This window comes from Lagopus muta, chromosome Z (genome assembly GCF_023343835.1).
Source record: "Lagopus muta isolate bLagMut1 chromosome Z, bLagMut1 primary, whole genome shotgun sequence".
Lineage (NCBI taxonomy): Eukaryota > Metazoa > Chordata > Aves > Galliformes > Phasianidae > Lagopus > Lagopus muta.
This window is the reverse complement of record NC_064472.1, coordinates 34,064,033-34,076,924: the sequence shown is the minus strand read 5'-3', so window position 1 is coordinate 34,076,924 and position 12,892 is coordinate 34,064,033. Positions and strand designations below refer to the sequence as shown.

Below are 12,892 nucleotides of genomic sequence, written 5' to 3'. Positions count from 1 at the left end.
AGATGAGTACTGAATCCATAGTGCAAAGGAAACACAATGCATAAATCACTATGGATTTACTGTTTAAAACCACTGTGCTCTTCACATTATTGCTATTACCCTTTGTTACTATAAACGTCCATTTTTGTCAAAGTTTAACACATTCACTTCTGCGTATATCAACATATAATCATAGAATATCTTGGGTTGGAAGGGACCCGTAAGGATCATTGAGTCCAACTCCTTGATATGTATGTATATCAAGGAGAAGGGTGGGTACCTACTCCAATGTAAAATACTCATAATAAATGTTTTTAACTTAGTTGCAAACAATTTAGTATAATGAAAATAAATATGCCCTCTTAAAAATAAAAACAAACCTGTTTTGTTTCCTGAACTCCTTAAAAAAGTCAGACAATATTTCCACATGACTCTCATCAGCACAGCCCCATCCCTCCTCCTACACCCAGCTGCTGTGGTGTATGCACACATAGGATATCACCATTCAGAGTGGACTGGAATTCACAATTTCTCACTCCACAAAAACAAACAAACAAACTACATCAGCTATCACAACCTCTTCCCAAGTACACCATGTTGTAACATCTTCACTCTTCTCAATTGATAAAACTCCCCACTGCAGTGATTTTAATGCTTCCCTTTCTTTTGAGATTTTTTTCCTTCCTTTGTCATTTCTTAACAGGGCTAGGGCAGCAACAACACTGAGTGCTGACAAAAAGAGCAGGGACACAAATAGAGTCATCTGCAGTAACTTTGTACTTATCACTCCAACAATTCAAAAGCAGGCACTCTAACTCAGATGATCAACCCAGTCTTCGTCCCTTTGAGGAAAGTCAGCACACAAAACAGAGAGGTGACAAATCTTCAAGGACTAAAAAAAGCTGGGTAGGATAACTAAATGTTGACAGCAAAACCTGAAAGAAACTTCTCTTCTGCAACTCAGAAGAGCTTTCTATTAGATTACATCCATTACCGCTGAACAAAATGCACTGCTGAATAACACCATAGTCTCTGCTTAAGAAAAAAAGAGGAAAAAAAAAAAAGGTATCTATCTATAGTTGACAAATCACTAAAACACCACCTGCCAACTTTGCTGGAAGTATCGCAGGCCACATATCAAGCTTGGAAAGTATTTTACCTGTGCTATAAATGCCACAACGCTATAAAAGAATTTTCATTTCTCTCAAGCAAGCACTTGAGTTAAACACAAGCTAAGGAGTTTTAAAAGGACACAACAGGCACTCAAGGCTCAAAGCACAATCTCTCTTCTCTGATTTGTGCATCACCAGTTAGTGCAGCCAGGGAAGTATTTTAAAGTTAGAGAACTTACCTTTAAGACCTTTTCCCCCTAACAGAATTGGTTCAATCAAGAAGATTAAAGACCAATGGTTTTGAAGTTAACAGTGTATGCTGTGTACATGCATTATGAATCTCACAAAGAAGAAAGCAGAAAAACTATAAAATGACTACAAGCAGCATTTGTTCTGTTTTCTTTAAATTAAACTGAAATGTCACATTACTCACTTCATTCACGGTGAATGAGTCATCATAACCCAAAGGAATTTAAGGCCTTCACATATAATTATCTTACATGACCAAGTATACAACAAAAGTTAGAAGCACAAAGGCAATGACACATACATCAGACTTAGAAAATGACACGCATGAGGCACATACAGTGATTTTGAAAGGCAATCTTTCTCTTTGACCTACTCATTCCTGCACAACCTATTCCTTCATTTACTAAGCATTATGTAGGCCTGGGTTGTTGTTTTTTTGTTTTTTGTTTTTTACATAGAGGAGTTGCACTAGCTCAGCCAGAACTGAATAAAAAAAGGTATCTGCAAAGACACAAACGTATTATGGTATAAGCTTCAGTGTAGGTACAAAATCAAAACCAAATTTTTATTTGCAAAGTCTGTTTCTACTTAAGACTTGTGATTTTCTTATATCAGTGGGGTTTCAAGTTTTAGTTCATTAATATACCAAACATTAGTGATTTTCTTCCTCTACATTATCCAGGGAACAAAGCAAACAGTTTTACATAGTAAGAATTACTACTTCAAGCTTAAGACACAAAAGGAAAAACAGAACAGCAAAAAAAAAATCCTTAAAAACATGCATTCCCCAGTGCAGTGCATGATTTTAAGGTTGGAACACAGTCTAGTCTTTCACTGCTCAGTCTAACTGCAAGAACTCACTTCAGGGGTAAAGTTAACATTGTGCAGGCGATATGCAGGCGATTGCTTTTTCTGGTTTTATCAGAACTTCAAGAAACCAATAATTTCCTTATTCAGGAAGATCTCCCTTGTTACGTCCTGCTTACACTTTGATATTCAGAACAGAAAAAAAAAAAAAAAAAAAAGAAACTACAATGAGGCATACTGCACCAGTAACATCTTCCAGTATTCTATCCCACACATTAACCAACCACATTTATACATCACGGTAGTTCAGGACTTAGAAAAATTCACAAGAAAGTGACTTTACTCTTCCTCCTCCTGCTAAACCCTAATTTTTATTTGTAGATATTTGTGGGAACTATTCAGAAAAAAAAAAATCTTGAGGTTTCAAATAGCTTTGCTAGGTTCCTACCTACAAGAACTGCAAAGAGGAGCTTCAAAGGCTAATACAGTGCAGCTACAGTGAGGCTTTTACTGGGAATTGCTCCCCATAAAGCTAAAACTAACTTCTGTAAATATTCTTCTTTACGTCCTTACATCCTCAGTGGTTTCAGAAGCTTAACAGCTACAAGACATACATGTTTTACAACCGTTAAACATTTTTCAGGCTATCCATATCCTTGAAGGGATTTCCTTTGGCAAACACATGGCATACTTTTAATGATTTATGGAATCCTGCAAAAGACATTGTCTATGTTTTCAGATTAAAAACAAACAAACAAACAATCACAACTCAACAAATAAAAAACATCAGCGCAGTAAAGTTCACGTTATCTTCAAGCAGAACAATTTTCTGCTACGTAGATTTAGATAGCCAACATATTCTCATTAGGGTCATTCACTACTTAAAGCATAAGCAGAAGGACTCAAAGTGCAGAGAAAACAGTGAAAGTAGTGGTCTAAGTTATGCCCTAGTCTAGGCAAGCTGTTGCTATTACTTCCAAGGATAGCTGGTTGATCAAATAGTGAAAAACTGGACACACCTGTTTCCAGATTTTGCAATAGTCTCACGCAATGATTAAAAGTAACTGACCGAGTAACTTGTTGCTGTGACTCAGCAGATTGCTTTATGTTTCCTTTCTATAACTTTCTCTGACACAGATACGTGTAGAAGTTTCAAGACTTAGATATCCAGCCATACTTCACCTTGATTTCTTGCTTTTCCTGAAATTAAGTGCTTTAACTTCTTCATTCTGTGCTTCCAGCTAACTGCTCTCAAGTTGTAGTTCTCTTTCTCCCATTTTCAACCACATGTTCGTGTCCTCTTAACACAGTAAGACACAGTGTATGCATTACAGAGATGAGGCAAGAGGATATCTTACTTGAAGACTTCTACCTATATCAGGTTTCTTATCTTGGTAAGAGTCCAGTTTCTTTCCCAAGGAATAACAAAGAAGGTTAGAGCCATGCTATGTGACACCAAGAATAGCATCACTAGGTTGCCCTAGAGGGGGAAAAAAGAAAAGTTTTGCTTTCACCAGTAACACAATGCCTCAACACAAAAGACTTGCAAAGGGGAAGAGGAGCACTAAAGAATGCATCAGTGGCTGGACTTCAGCTCAAGCATTACTGATCAAAGTCTGTAATTAATTAGAAAGACAAAAGCTATCACTGAAATGGGCAGGTTCAGGAGAAAGCAAAAACATGAAGTTCTTTGCCTCTCTACTGAAAAACCGTGAAGTTTTGTAGAAGAGTTGCAATTCGTTCAGAACTAGAAAACACTTTCATTTCAAGAGGAAGAAAGCTTCAGCTACCTTGGAGACTCGTAATTGTAAACTCAGCTTTTGCTGCCAGAGCTGAACAGCTTAATTTGCAAGTCAATTCCTGATTTACACTATTTTTTAACATCTTTTAAACAGAAAAAAAAAAAAACAAAAAAAAAAAAAAAACACCCAACCCCCCCCCCCCCCCCCCCCCCCCAAAAAAAAACCAAACAAACAAACAACAAAAGGGTTGATACTTTAAATGCATCAACTCTCTTCAGAATTCTTTTAGAGTAAAGAAAAGGAGCTGTAACGGTACAAAAGGACGATGAAAAGAATGAGGCAGCACTGCCTCATTGTATTTAACTGAACCAAAATAAATGACACATTTAATGACATACAAGCCAACTTTGGACATGAAAATGTAGGTATATTTTTACTTTCTCTGTATCAACAATCCTGCAATCCTCAGTTCGCTACTATTAAGAAAGTGAAAACTAAGTCACATGGATAAACAAATAACATCACTACAATATTTACTATCCTGAAAACTGTTTTCAGGTTTCCTGCATGCCAAAGCTAAGAGTAAACACCAGGACCCCAGATATACACTTAAGAATCTGTAAGCAAAAACAAAGAAATACAGTGAGACTGTATTAACTAAGACCCAGCCTTCTGCTCCATTTCACTTTGGAATAGTATAGCCCAGTATAAATATATTCCTAAAACTTTAAAATAAGTAAGTTTACATGCATACTTTTTATGACAGATGTTGTCAAAGGAGTTGCTGGAAACAGACGCATTTCACCAGAAACTATTTTGTAGTCCAAAAACAGTCCTGAACTAACCTGCTAAGGTTCTAACAACAGAGGCCAACGTTAAGAGCCAGTAGCTCCACAATTTTCCAGAAACAAATCACTATCATTATCATTATATGAACTGAGTATTTCCAACACTGCTTTATCCCATAAGAAACAAGCAGCACTGCATTTCTGTATAACCAAAGACAATGCCTTTGATTATCAGAGTTTGTGACAGGGATGATTTTTGTAGCAAGACAGAAGCTAAGAAGTAGATGAAAGTGCAAAGGCTTCAGTTTACTGTCTCATAGAAACACTGTTTGAGAAAAGCAGGTCACATGCTGCAATGCAGCAAAGTGATACTCGTTTAACAAATGTGAAGAAGCAGTAACGGCCCTAGCAATTCACATGGGAGGTAACTTAATAAACATTGACTATGAACCCCATAAAATACTTCAGAGTTTGTCCACACCAAGACCTTCAGTATCTCAAACACGATTCAGGAAGAAGGCATACTGAAGGTAGACAATCCCTGCTTTGGGATAATAGGCCACTCCATGAAAAAAAAAAAAAAAAAAAAAAAGGTTTCATGAGACAGATCTCTATAGCTCAGGTTACCTTTAAACAAAAAGATGCCAGATTAGACGTTACTTTATGCTCCCCCTTTTTTTTTTTTTTTTTTTTTTTTTTTTAAATAACACAGAAGGCTGTGTCAGAAAAGGAGGCACTGCTACATGAAATACCACCACTGAACATATCAGACAGTCTTTACCCATACTGCTCTATGCTCGTAGCTGCCACTGAAACGTATCTGAAACCTCAACAAATAAGAGAGGTAATTTTTAAATAACAGTCAAAAGACTCCCTTACCTTCCTCTTGTATCTTTGCCAATAACACTGTTCCTTCATCACTTTACTGAGTGATGACTTTATTCCTTCTGTATGTGTAAGCAGATTCAGATGTGTCCTCAAAGCTAACTCTGGAACTTACTTGTCCTACAGCATGCAGAGATTGAACTCCAAACAGGATTATCTACTGGTCAAAGACACACCTAAGAAAGAATTGTGTTTGTAAAGATTCCATTCCAAAAAACTATATTTCAACAACATTGGCACTGCTACCTCAAGTGAGAATTCATACGTGATGAGTCACAGGGATGCTATCCAGGTCATTATTTGGATATCTTAGTTTTGCCCCATCTGGACGGTAGTGCAGCTGTAGTGAACATCATTAATAAGAGATTCCAAGAATTAATCAGAAAAAAAATTTCACACACAATCTTTGATGATTCAAACACTCAAACAAAAATACTAGCACACAAGATTTAGTCCATGAAGATCTCATTTCAATTCCATCAGGCTACATAGAGCCAGACCTTAATCAAAAAATGAACAATCAAATGTAACGTTACCCTTATTCGTACATGTTTAAGAAAACATCCACCTTAATGCACTAATATTAAAAAAAAAAAACAACGATTTTTTTGTTATTTTATACAGCTATAATTATAATGCATGTTGGTAAGCACTTTAACATGGAAATTTAGGTCAGAAATATTTAAATTTCTGGTTTCTACTGAAATATTCCCCTTGCACAATTCAAGGCAGAATGCGTTAGCATTTCAGTTTCACCAGAATGGTAATAAGCAGCCAGCCAATTATTAAAGAAATTCTTTAAAAAACTTATAATCATCACATGTAATAAAAGTACTCAAGCTATCTAACAGGTTTTTTCTGTTGTTGTTGGTTGACTGGTTATTTAGAGGTGTTCTTAGAGCCAAGCATTTGAAATACATACATTGGTCTGGACAGTCAATTAAGTTTGGGCATGGCAGGCCTTCACAGAAAAGTCAAAATAACTTTCATTTTCTAAATAGGTGTGAAGTAATTTGCATTTCAGCATTTTTCTCCCCACTAAAACACAGAGAATGTTTACTCCCTTAACTTCTAGTATACCTTAAAAAGAGTGATGCAAAAACTTCTACTAACCTTGCGTTCATTAAACACCAAAGAAAACAAACAAACACTAACAAAAGCAACTAAAAGGAAATGATTTTCTTTTTACCAGCTTATGTAGGCTCGAGTTTAGCTTGTTCTAAACTGTCTCAATGAGCCAAGAAAACGGTATAATAATGAGAAAGTACCAGTTGCCCAGAAGTTAACACAGGTTAGGGAAAAAAGAAAGCAAATCAAACACCCTGTTTGTTTACTAAGTCCTCACGTCTAAAAGTTTAGCCACAGGCATTAAGTTTGAAATCAGCCCAACAGTCTGTGTTTGGAATGCACTTGATCATAGCAGAGACAGAAAAGTGGATTACGATCTCTGCAAGTGAAGAATTTAATATAGTTTCGTTCAACTTATGGATCTTTTCTGCAATCGCTGCATTGACAATATGTTAACTTACACTTACGGATGTTTAGGAAGATAGCATTACGTCAGCTTACATGGCACTTAGAAAGCCATACAGCTTGTGGAGATAATTTTCCCATGTTGATCTATGAGGGCACGAATGCGTCAGCAAACCCTGACGCTGCACAGACAATCTAGCCGCGATGCAAGGACACACCAGACACCCCCAGACAATGGCAGAGGGTGATTAATAGTCACGGCTCCAACTTTTTTGTTGTTGTTGTTGTTCCTTAAACCTGCAGAACCAAACGGAGCTAGTTTCGACGCTGATACGATCAGCTCCCCAAACACCGCGTGGCTGTTAGCAACCTTTACCACCAGGCGGCACGGAGGGGGGACGCCGATACCCCACCACCCCCCCGCCGGCGGGGGTTAAGCTCACGGACGTGGGGCCCAAGGGAGGAGCTGGCACATGGAAGGGCTGAGAGGAAGGAAGGAGGGAAGGAGGACGGAGCCGCCCGCGGCCCGCTCACCTGCGGGGCACCTGCGCCCGCCGTCCCGCGCTCCGGAGCCGCCCGCTTCTGCTGGGGCACGGAGCGCGCGGGACGGCGGGGGCCACAGCCGTCTCCGGGGGACAGCTGGCGCGAGGGAACGCGAAACCAGTCGCGAGCACTTTAAAAGGAAAAATAAAATGGAAAGCTCAGAAAACGCCCCCGCCCTCCCCGCCCCGCTCGGTGTCACGGCTCGCCCCGGCGACGAGGAGAAACGGGACCCTTTCCCGGGCGCCGAGGGGACGCCTCGTACCCCTGTGCCCCCTCGGCGAGTAGAAAGCTTTCCTCCCGAGCTCTGAGAAAAGCGAGGGGAAGGGCCTGGCGGATGGGGTGCTCCCGCCAGCTTCCTGCCACGGACGGAGGGATGAGGCGCCGGGTCCCCCCTCCGCGCCTGTCAGCCTCTGCCTGCCCGCCTACGGCCGCTCACCTGCCGCCTGCCCTCCAGCCGCCAAGCCACCGACGCCCTCCCCCACGGCAACGGTCGCGGCGCTCCCGGCCCGCAGCTTTTCCCCGCTCCTGCCGCCGCCTCAAGAGCAGCCGGAGCCGCCGCCGCTCCTGTTTGGGAAGGAAACGGCCACCATGTTACTTTCTCCCCCGCAAACGCCTACAGGCGGGTCCAGGCCCGCCCCGAAAAGAGGCGGCGGCGGCCGGGGCAAGGGGAGCGGCTGCTGCGGACAGGGGGCGCCCGAGGGCGGCGGCGGGGCGGGATCAGCCGGCGCTCGGAGCGCGCGGAGAGGCCGCGCCTCGCGTGGGGCCGAGGCGGGAGGGGCGCGCGGCGCCGGGCAGTCGCGTCGGGCTGCGGGGGTTCAAGCGGGCGTCCCTCTTTGAGCTGGCGTGGGTCTGTGTCCCGGCCAGGTGTCCTCTGCGGGGTTTGTTGGTACCCGAGCTTGGTGGGTCATTTTAGCTGCCTGCCTAGACAAGAGTATTTGCTTCGTAGGTGGTGCTTCTTACCCAAATATTTCTGTGAGGGAGGAAGACGTAGGGCTGTACTTGTTTAGAGGGGTATTTGTCAGGAGGTTGGAAGTTCGTGTTGCAGAGTGTTCTTAGAAAGCCCATTCAGTTCCTGCCCCCCTGCCTTAGGCTGAGCTGTCTCCTACCAGATCAGGCTGCCCAGGACCCCATCCGGCCTCATCTGAAGCATCGCCACGAATAGACACCCAAACATCTGTGGACAGATGTTTCAGTGCCTCTTAGCGATGAACATCCCCCTGACATCTAATCTAAATCTCCCATGCTTTAGCTTAAAACCATCTCCCTTTGTCCTATCCCTATCTTGTCCCTCTGTAGCTGATCTCCTGCCCCAGAGCGAGCAGAACAGCACTTTGCAATCCCTCCCTCAAAAGACTGAATGGTATTTTTTGATGGAGTGACTGATGCATGAGTTTGCCTCACCAGTTAGGTGGGTTGTGCTGTATCTCCTTGGCCAGGAGTGCAGAAGTGGTTGCGCTCCCTGTTTAGGCAGATGCCTCACCCCACTGTAGCATGCTGTCATGGAAGCTTTCTGGACAAGATAAATCAGAATTGCCCTGCCTTAAGTAACAAGCCATGGGCTGTATCATATGTAAAATATGAAAGGCGGAGCTATTTTTTTTTTTTTTTTACTCCAGACCATAGCTGTGATGGAAGTTTTAGGGCCACATTTAAGGCTAATATGTAGCCCACTAACTGTTCTTAAAATGCAGAGTAAAGGTTTCTGTTTACATCCAGCATACAGGAGGATAAATCATATGAGCTACAAGGCAATGACTGTTTCAATAACTTCGCTCAGTTGAATATTTATGAAAATTTTTAGGCTGTGCTCTGGAAGATTATTATTTTACAAGACTTTAAATACTTATATGGCAAAATATCTGAGCAGACCTTGCATGGATTAAGAGGCTAGGGCTTGGCACTGTCACCTATAGTGGTATTTGCCATCAGATACTAAAAATGAAAGAAAATAGACGAACTAGAGCAGTGTTGCTTGAAAATCAGTGCAGAATCATAGAATCACTAAGGTTGGAAAAGACCTCTAAGATGTCCAAGCATCAGCCCGTTACCACCATGCCCACTAAAGTAGCCACTCTGTACCACATCTGCACATTTCTTAAACTCCTCCAGGCATTCAATCTGTTCCAATACCTTATCACTCTTCCTGAGAATAAGTTTTTCCTAATATTCAACCTGAACCTCCCCTGGTGCAACTTAAGTCCATTACCTCCAGTCCAATCACTGTTACCTGGGAGAAGAGGCTGACTCTCACCTCTCCGCAACCTCTTTCCAGGGAGCTGTAGAGAGGGGTAAGGCCCACATTGAGCCTTCTCTCTCTTGACTAAGCAATCCCAGTTCCCTCAGCTGTTCCACATAAGATTTGTGCTCCAGATCCTTCACAGCTTTGTTACCCTTCTCTGGATCTCATTGTCTTTCTTGTAGTGAAGTACTCAAAGTGTGGCTTCACCAGTACTGAGTAGAGGGGGACAGTCACCTCACTACTCCTGCTGGCTATACTATTTCTATTACAAGCCAGGATGCCATTGCTCACGAGCCAGATATACTGGAAATGTATGTTGACTACTTTCTGTTAGAACATTTTTCTAGCTTTAGCAGACTTTTATTCTAATATTTCAAACATTACAATTATATTAAAATTATGTCAAGTGAAAAAGTTTAAAAATATTCCTTTTATTTTACTAGTTAAGGTCACATTTTTTAATTAAAGGCTAAGCCTTGCTCACTCACTATTATTTTGCAACATTGCAGAACCAAATTTGCTGCAAAATCTTCTGTCCCTGTGGAAGATGAGGATGCAGTACTGCAAGAATTGTTCATCTGTACAAAGATATTTCAGTCTACCAATATAAACAGGGAGTAGCATTCCTAGTCAGAGAATACAGAGAAATAGACACTGGCTACAGTACACAGCTCACACTGACAAGTTCCTGTGAGGACCTGTTCACTTTTAATAAGTGCATTACTGTTGGAGACTTTGTGGGAATTACTAGAGACGTGCCTTAAAAGGGCTTCCTCGTCTCTTCTAGCCATATGTTTACATGGTCTCATACTAGTTTTGACAGTCACCAGAACTTGCACTAAGCCCATTCAATTTACTAACACAATAGGAAACTCAACACATTTTGCTAGTTTAGTCCTCAGTCAGCCACTGAGTAGCAGAACTGGCATGGAAAATGAGATGACCATACTTTTCACAGCAATGAGCCACTGTGTTGCTCAAGTCATTGTTAAATTCCACCTACCCAACTGAGAGAACAAGGTCAAGACAGAGGCAGCTAATTTATGTTCTTTTATGCCTTGCTGGTCCAGAGAATTAAGCTCTGATCCTTACAATTAGAAGAATACTTTTTTTTTTTTTTTTTCTCCCTTGAAATATCACAGATTTCTTGATTAATCTTTATTTGTCTTTAGCAGGAACACTTAATCAAAGAAGCAATATATTCAGTAGCATGCATATGCCAGACAGCTGCTGACTTATACTGAAAGTCTGTGTTTTAATAATCTTAACGTTATAGCAAATGATTCAATGATTCCAAGTATCACAAAATTTCGTGTTCAAGGTAGGTTTAGATAATTTGCAAGCAATTTCAGTGAAATTACTTTGCCACATCTACAACTCCGGAAAGCCCTGATCTTTTAGCCCTGTTGTAGAAAGTGATTTGTTTACTCTTGCTGCCTCTGACATGCATAGACGAGGGTCTATGCATGTATGCAGGCTGAGCCTATGATAACCTATAACCTTACTTGGAGTCCTTCAATTTGGAAATGCAATTCTCTTTACAGATTCCTGACTAAGCACTTGATTATTTCCTAATTTCATACATGTTGGAAGTTTTCATTCCTTAATCCAGTTCTTTACAGTCATATGAATTATGGGCATGACCTTGAAGACCACGTCACCTCTGGCCTTTGGAACTGCTGTATGGAGTGAAACTTTTGTCCAGAAAGTGGAAAATGGAAATGAAACAAATGTCCTAAGCAATTGCGCTAGCCAAGATCAGTTCAAAAAATGCTTGAAACAATGATGTCAGTGTAATATGTGGAAAATCCTTCTCACTGTTTACTTTCAAATAGCTGTGTATGACAGAAGGCTCTGAGACTTAAGTGTTTGATCTTATTGTGAGGCTCGTTATGATTTCACAGTGTATTACTTGGATTTATGATAGAATGGAACTGAAGATTCACTTGCTCTTCCTGGCTTTCTTCATTTAATCAGTGACATACAGAAACTTAACAGTTATTGTTGGACATTGCTCCAGCTTAAAATCTATACCTGATTCACTGCAATTAGAAGTGTAACTTTAGTTGACAACTCTATTCCAGCAATTTCATCAATCCAAGTATGAAATTGTCAGAATTTCACTAGCTGTTATTGTGTTGCAGTATCAAATACCTAGTCAGACAGGATTGCCTTGCTAGAAGGCAATAAATACCAGCCAGGGAGCAGAGACACTCCTTTCTTGACACAGTCTTTAAATAACTAACAGACGCTGCTTAAAATACTGGCTTAAACTGAGGAATACCTTAAAATCATTCACCTAAGTTATCAGTTTATCTTTATCTTCTCTGCATGAAGTGTGGCAGGATTTGTTAAGATTTTTTATCTTCCTTTCTCTTTTTTTACTTTTTAACTCTTATATTCTTTTTCCCACTACAAAGTTTCAGGTACTGTTTCTCTGCATACTGCATAGAAAATAATGGGCCTTACACTTGCTTTCAAAGTACATGTTGTTCCATTTGCTATTATTTCCTACATGAGCCCTCAGCAGCAGGAAAATACGGTTACTCCTACTAAGAAGTATGGAGTGCACTACCTTTTGGTTTTGTTGACCTGAAACAAAAAGTTTTAATAAGCAGAAGATTTTTCTGTTATCTCTTCTAGGAATCTCCATTTCTGGTCTTCACTGTTGACTTTTTCTCTTTTTTTCTCCCCCCCCTTTTTTAGTGCATTCATGAATTAGTTGCTACACAATTGTTACTTCACTCTTCTCAACTGAATGTTTCATACCCTGCTGCATGCTGATCCTGACCGTTCAGCCTGAGAGAGTGAAAATATCCAAATGATAGTGGTTTTTTAGGTACGCTTAGATTTGTATTATATGACTCTTAATCTGTCTGTAATTGCTCACTTAATTTATTGTATGTTAGTGGGAATACTTGAACACAATTTTTGTTTTAAATTATGGTTAATTTGTGCTGATTCTCTGTGTCTTATGCCTAGCTAGTCTCACTTATGACCTCTAAGTACTTGCCTAAGTCTTATTGTTCATGTTGAGTAATATGACCTCATTTATAATTTATTTTTCAAGAAAAT

At 40.6% G+C, this 12,892-nt stretch overlaps 1 protein-coding gene across 4 annotated transcripts in view; it reads right to left on the bottom strand.

The window, feature by feature from the left end:
- DENND4C (DENN domain containing 4C) overlaps positions 1 to 8,216 on the bottom strand; it is an 80,443-nt gene extending 72,227 nt beyond the window's left edge. For 3 of the 4 annotated variants that reach the window (XM_048931671.1, XM_048931670.1, XM_048931672.1), the window contains exon 1: positions 8,015 to 8,216. The gene's annotated coding sequence lies outside the window, so the exon portion shown is untranslated. The remainder of the gene's footprint in view (positions 1 to 8,014) is intronic. The other variant, XM_048931673.1, reaches the window with a different exon arrangement.
- Positions 8,217 to 12,892: the final 4,676 nt, after the last annotated feature.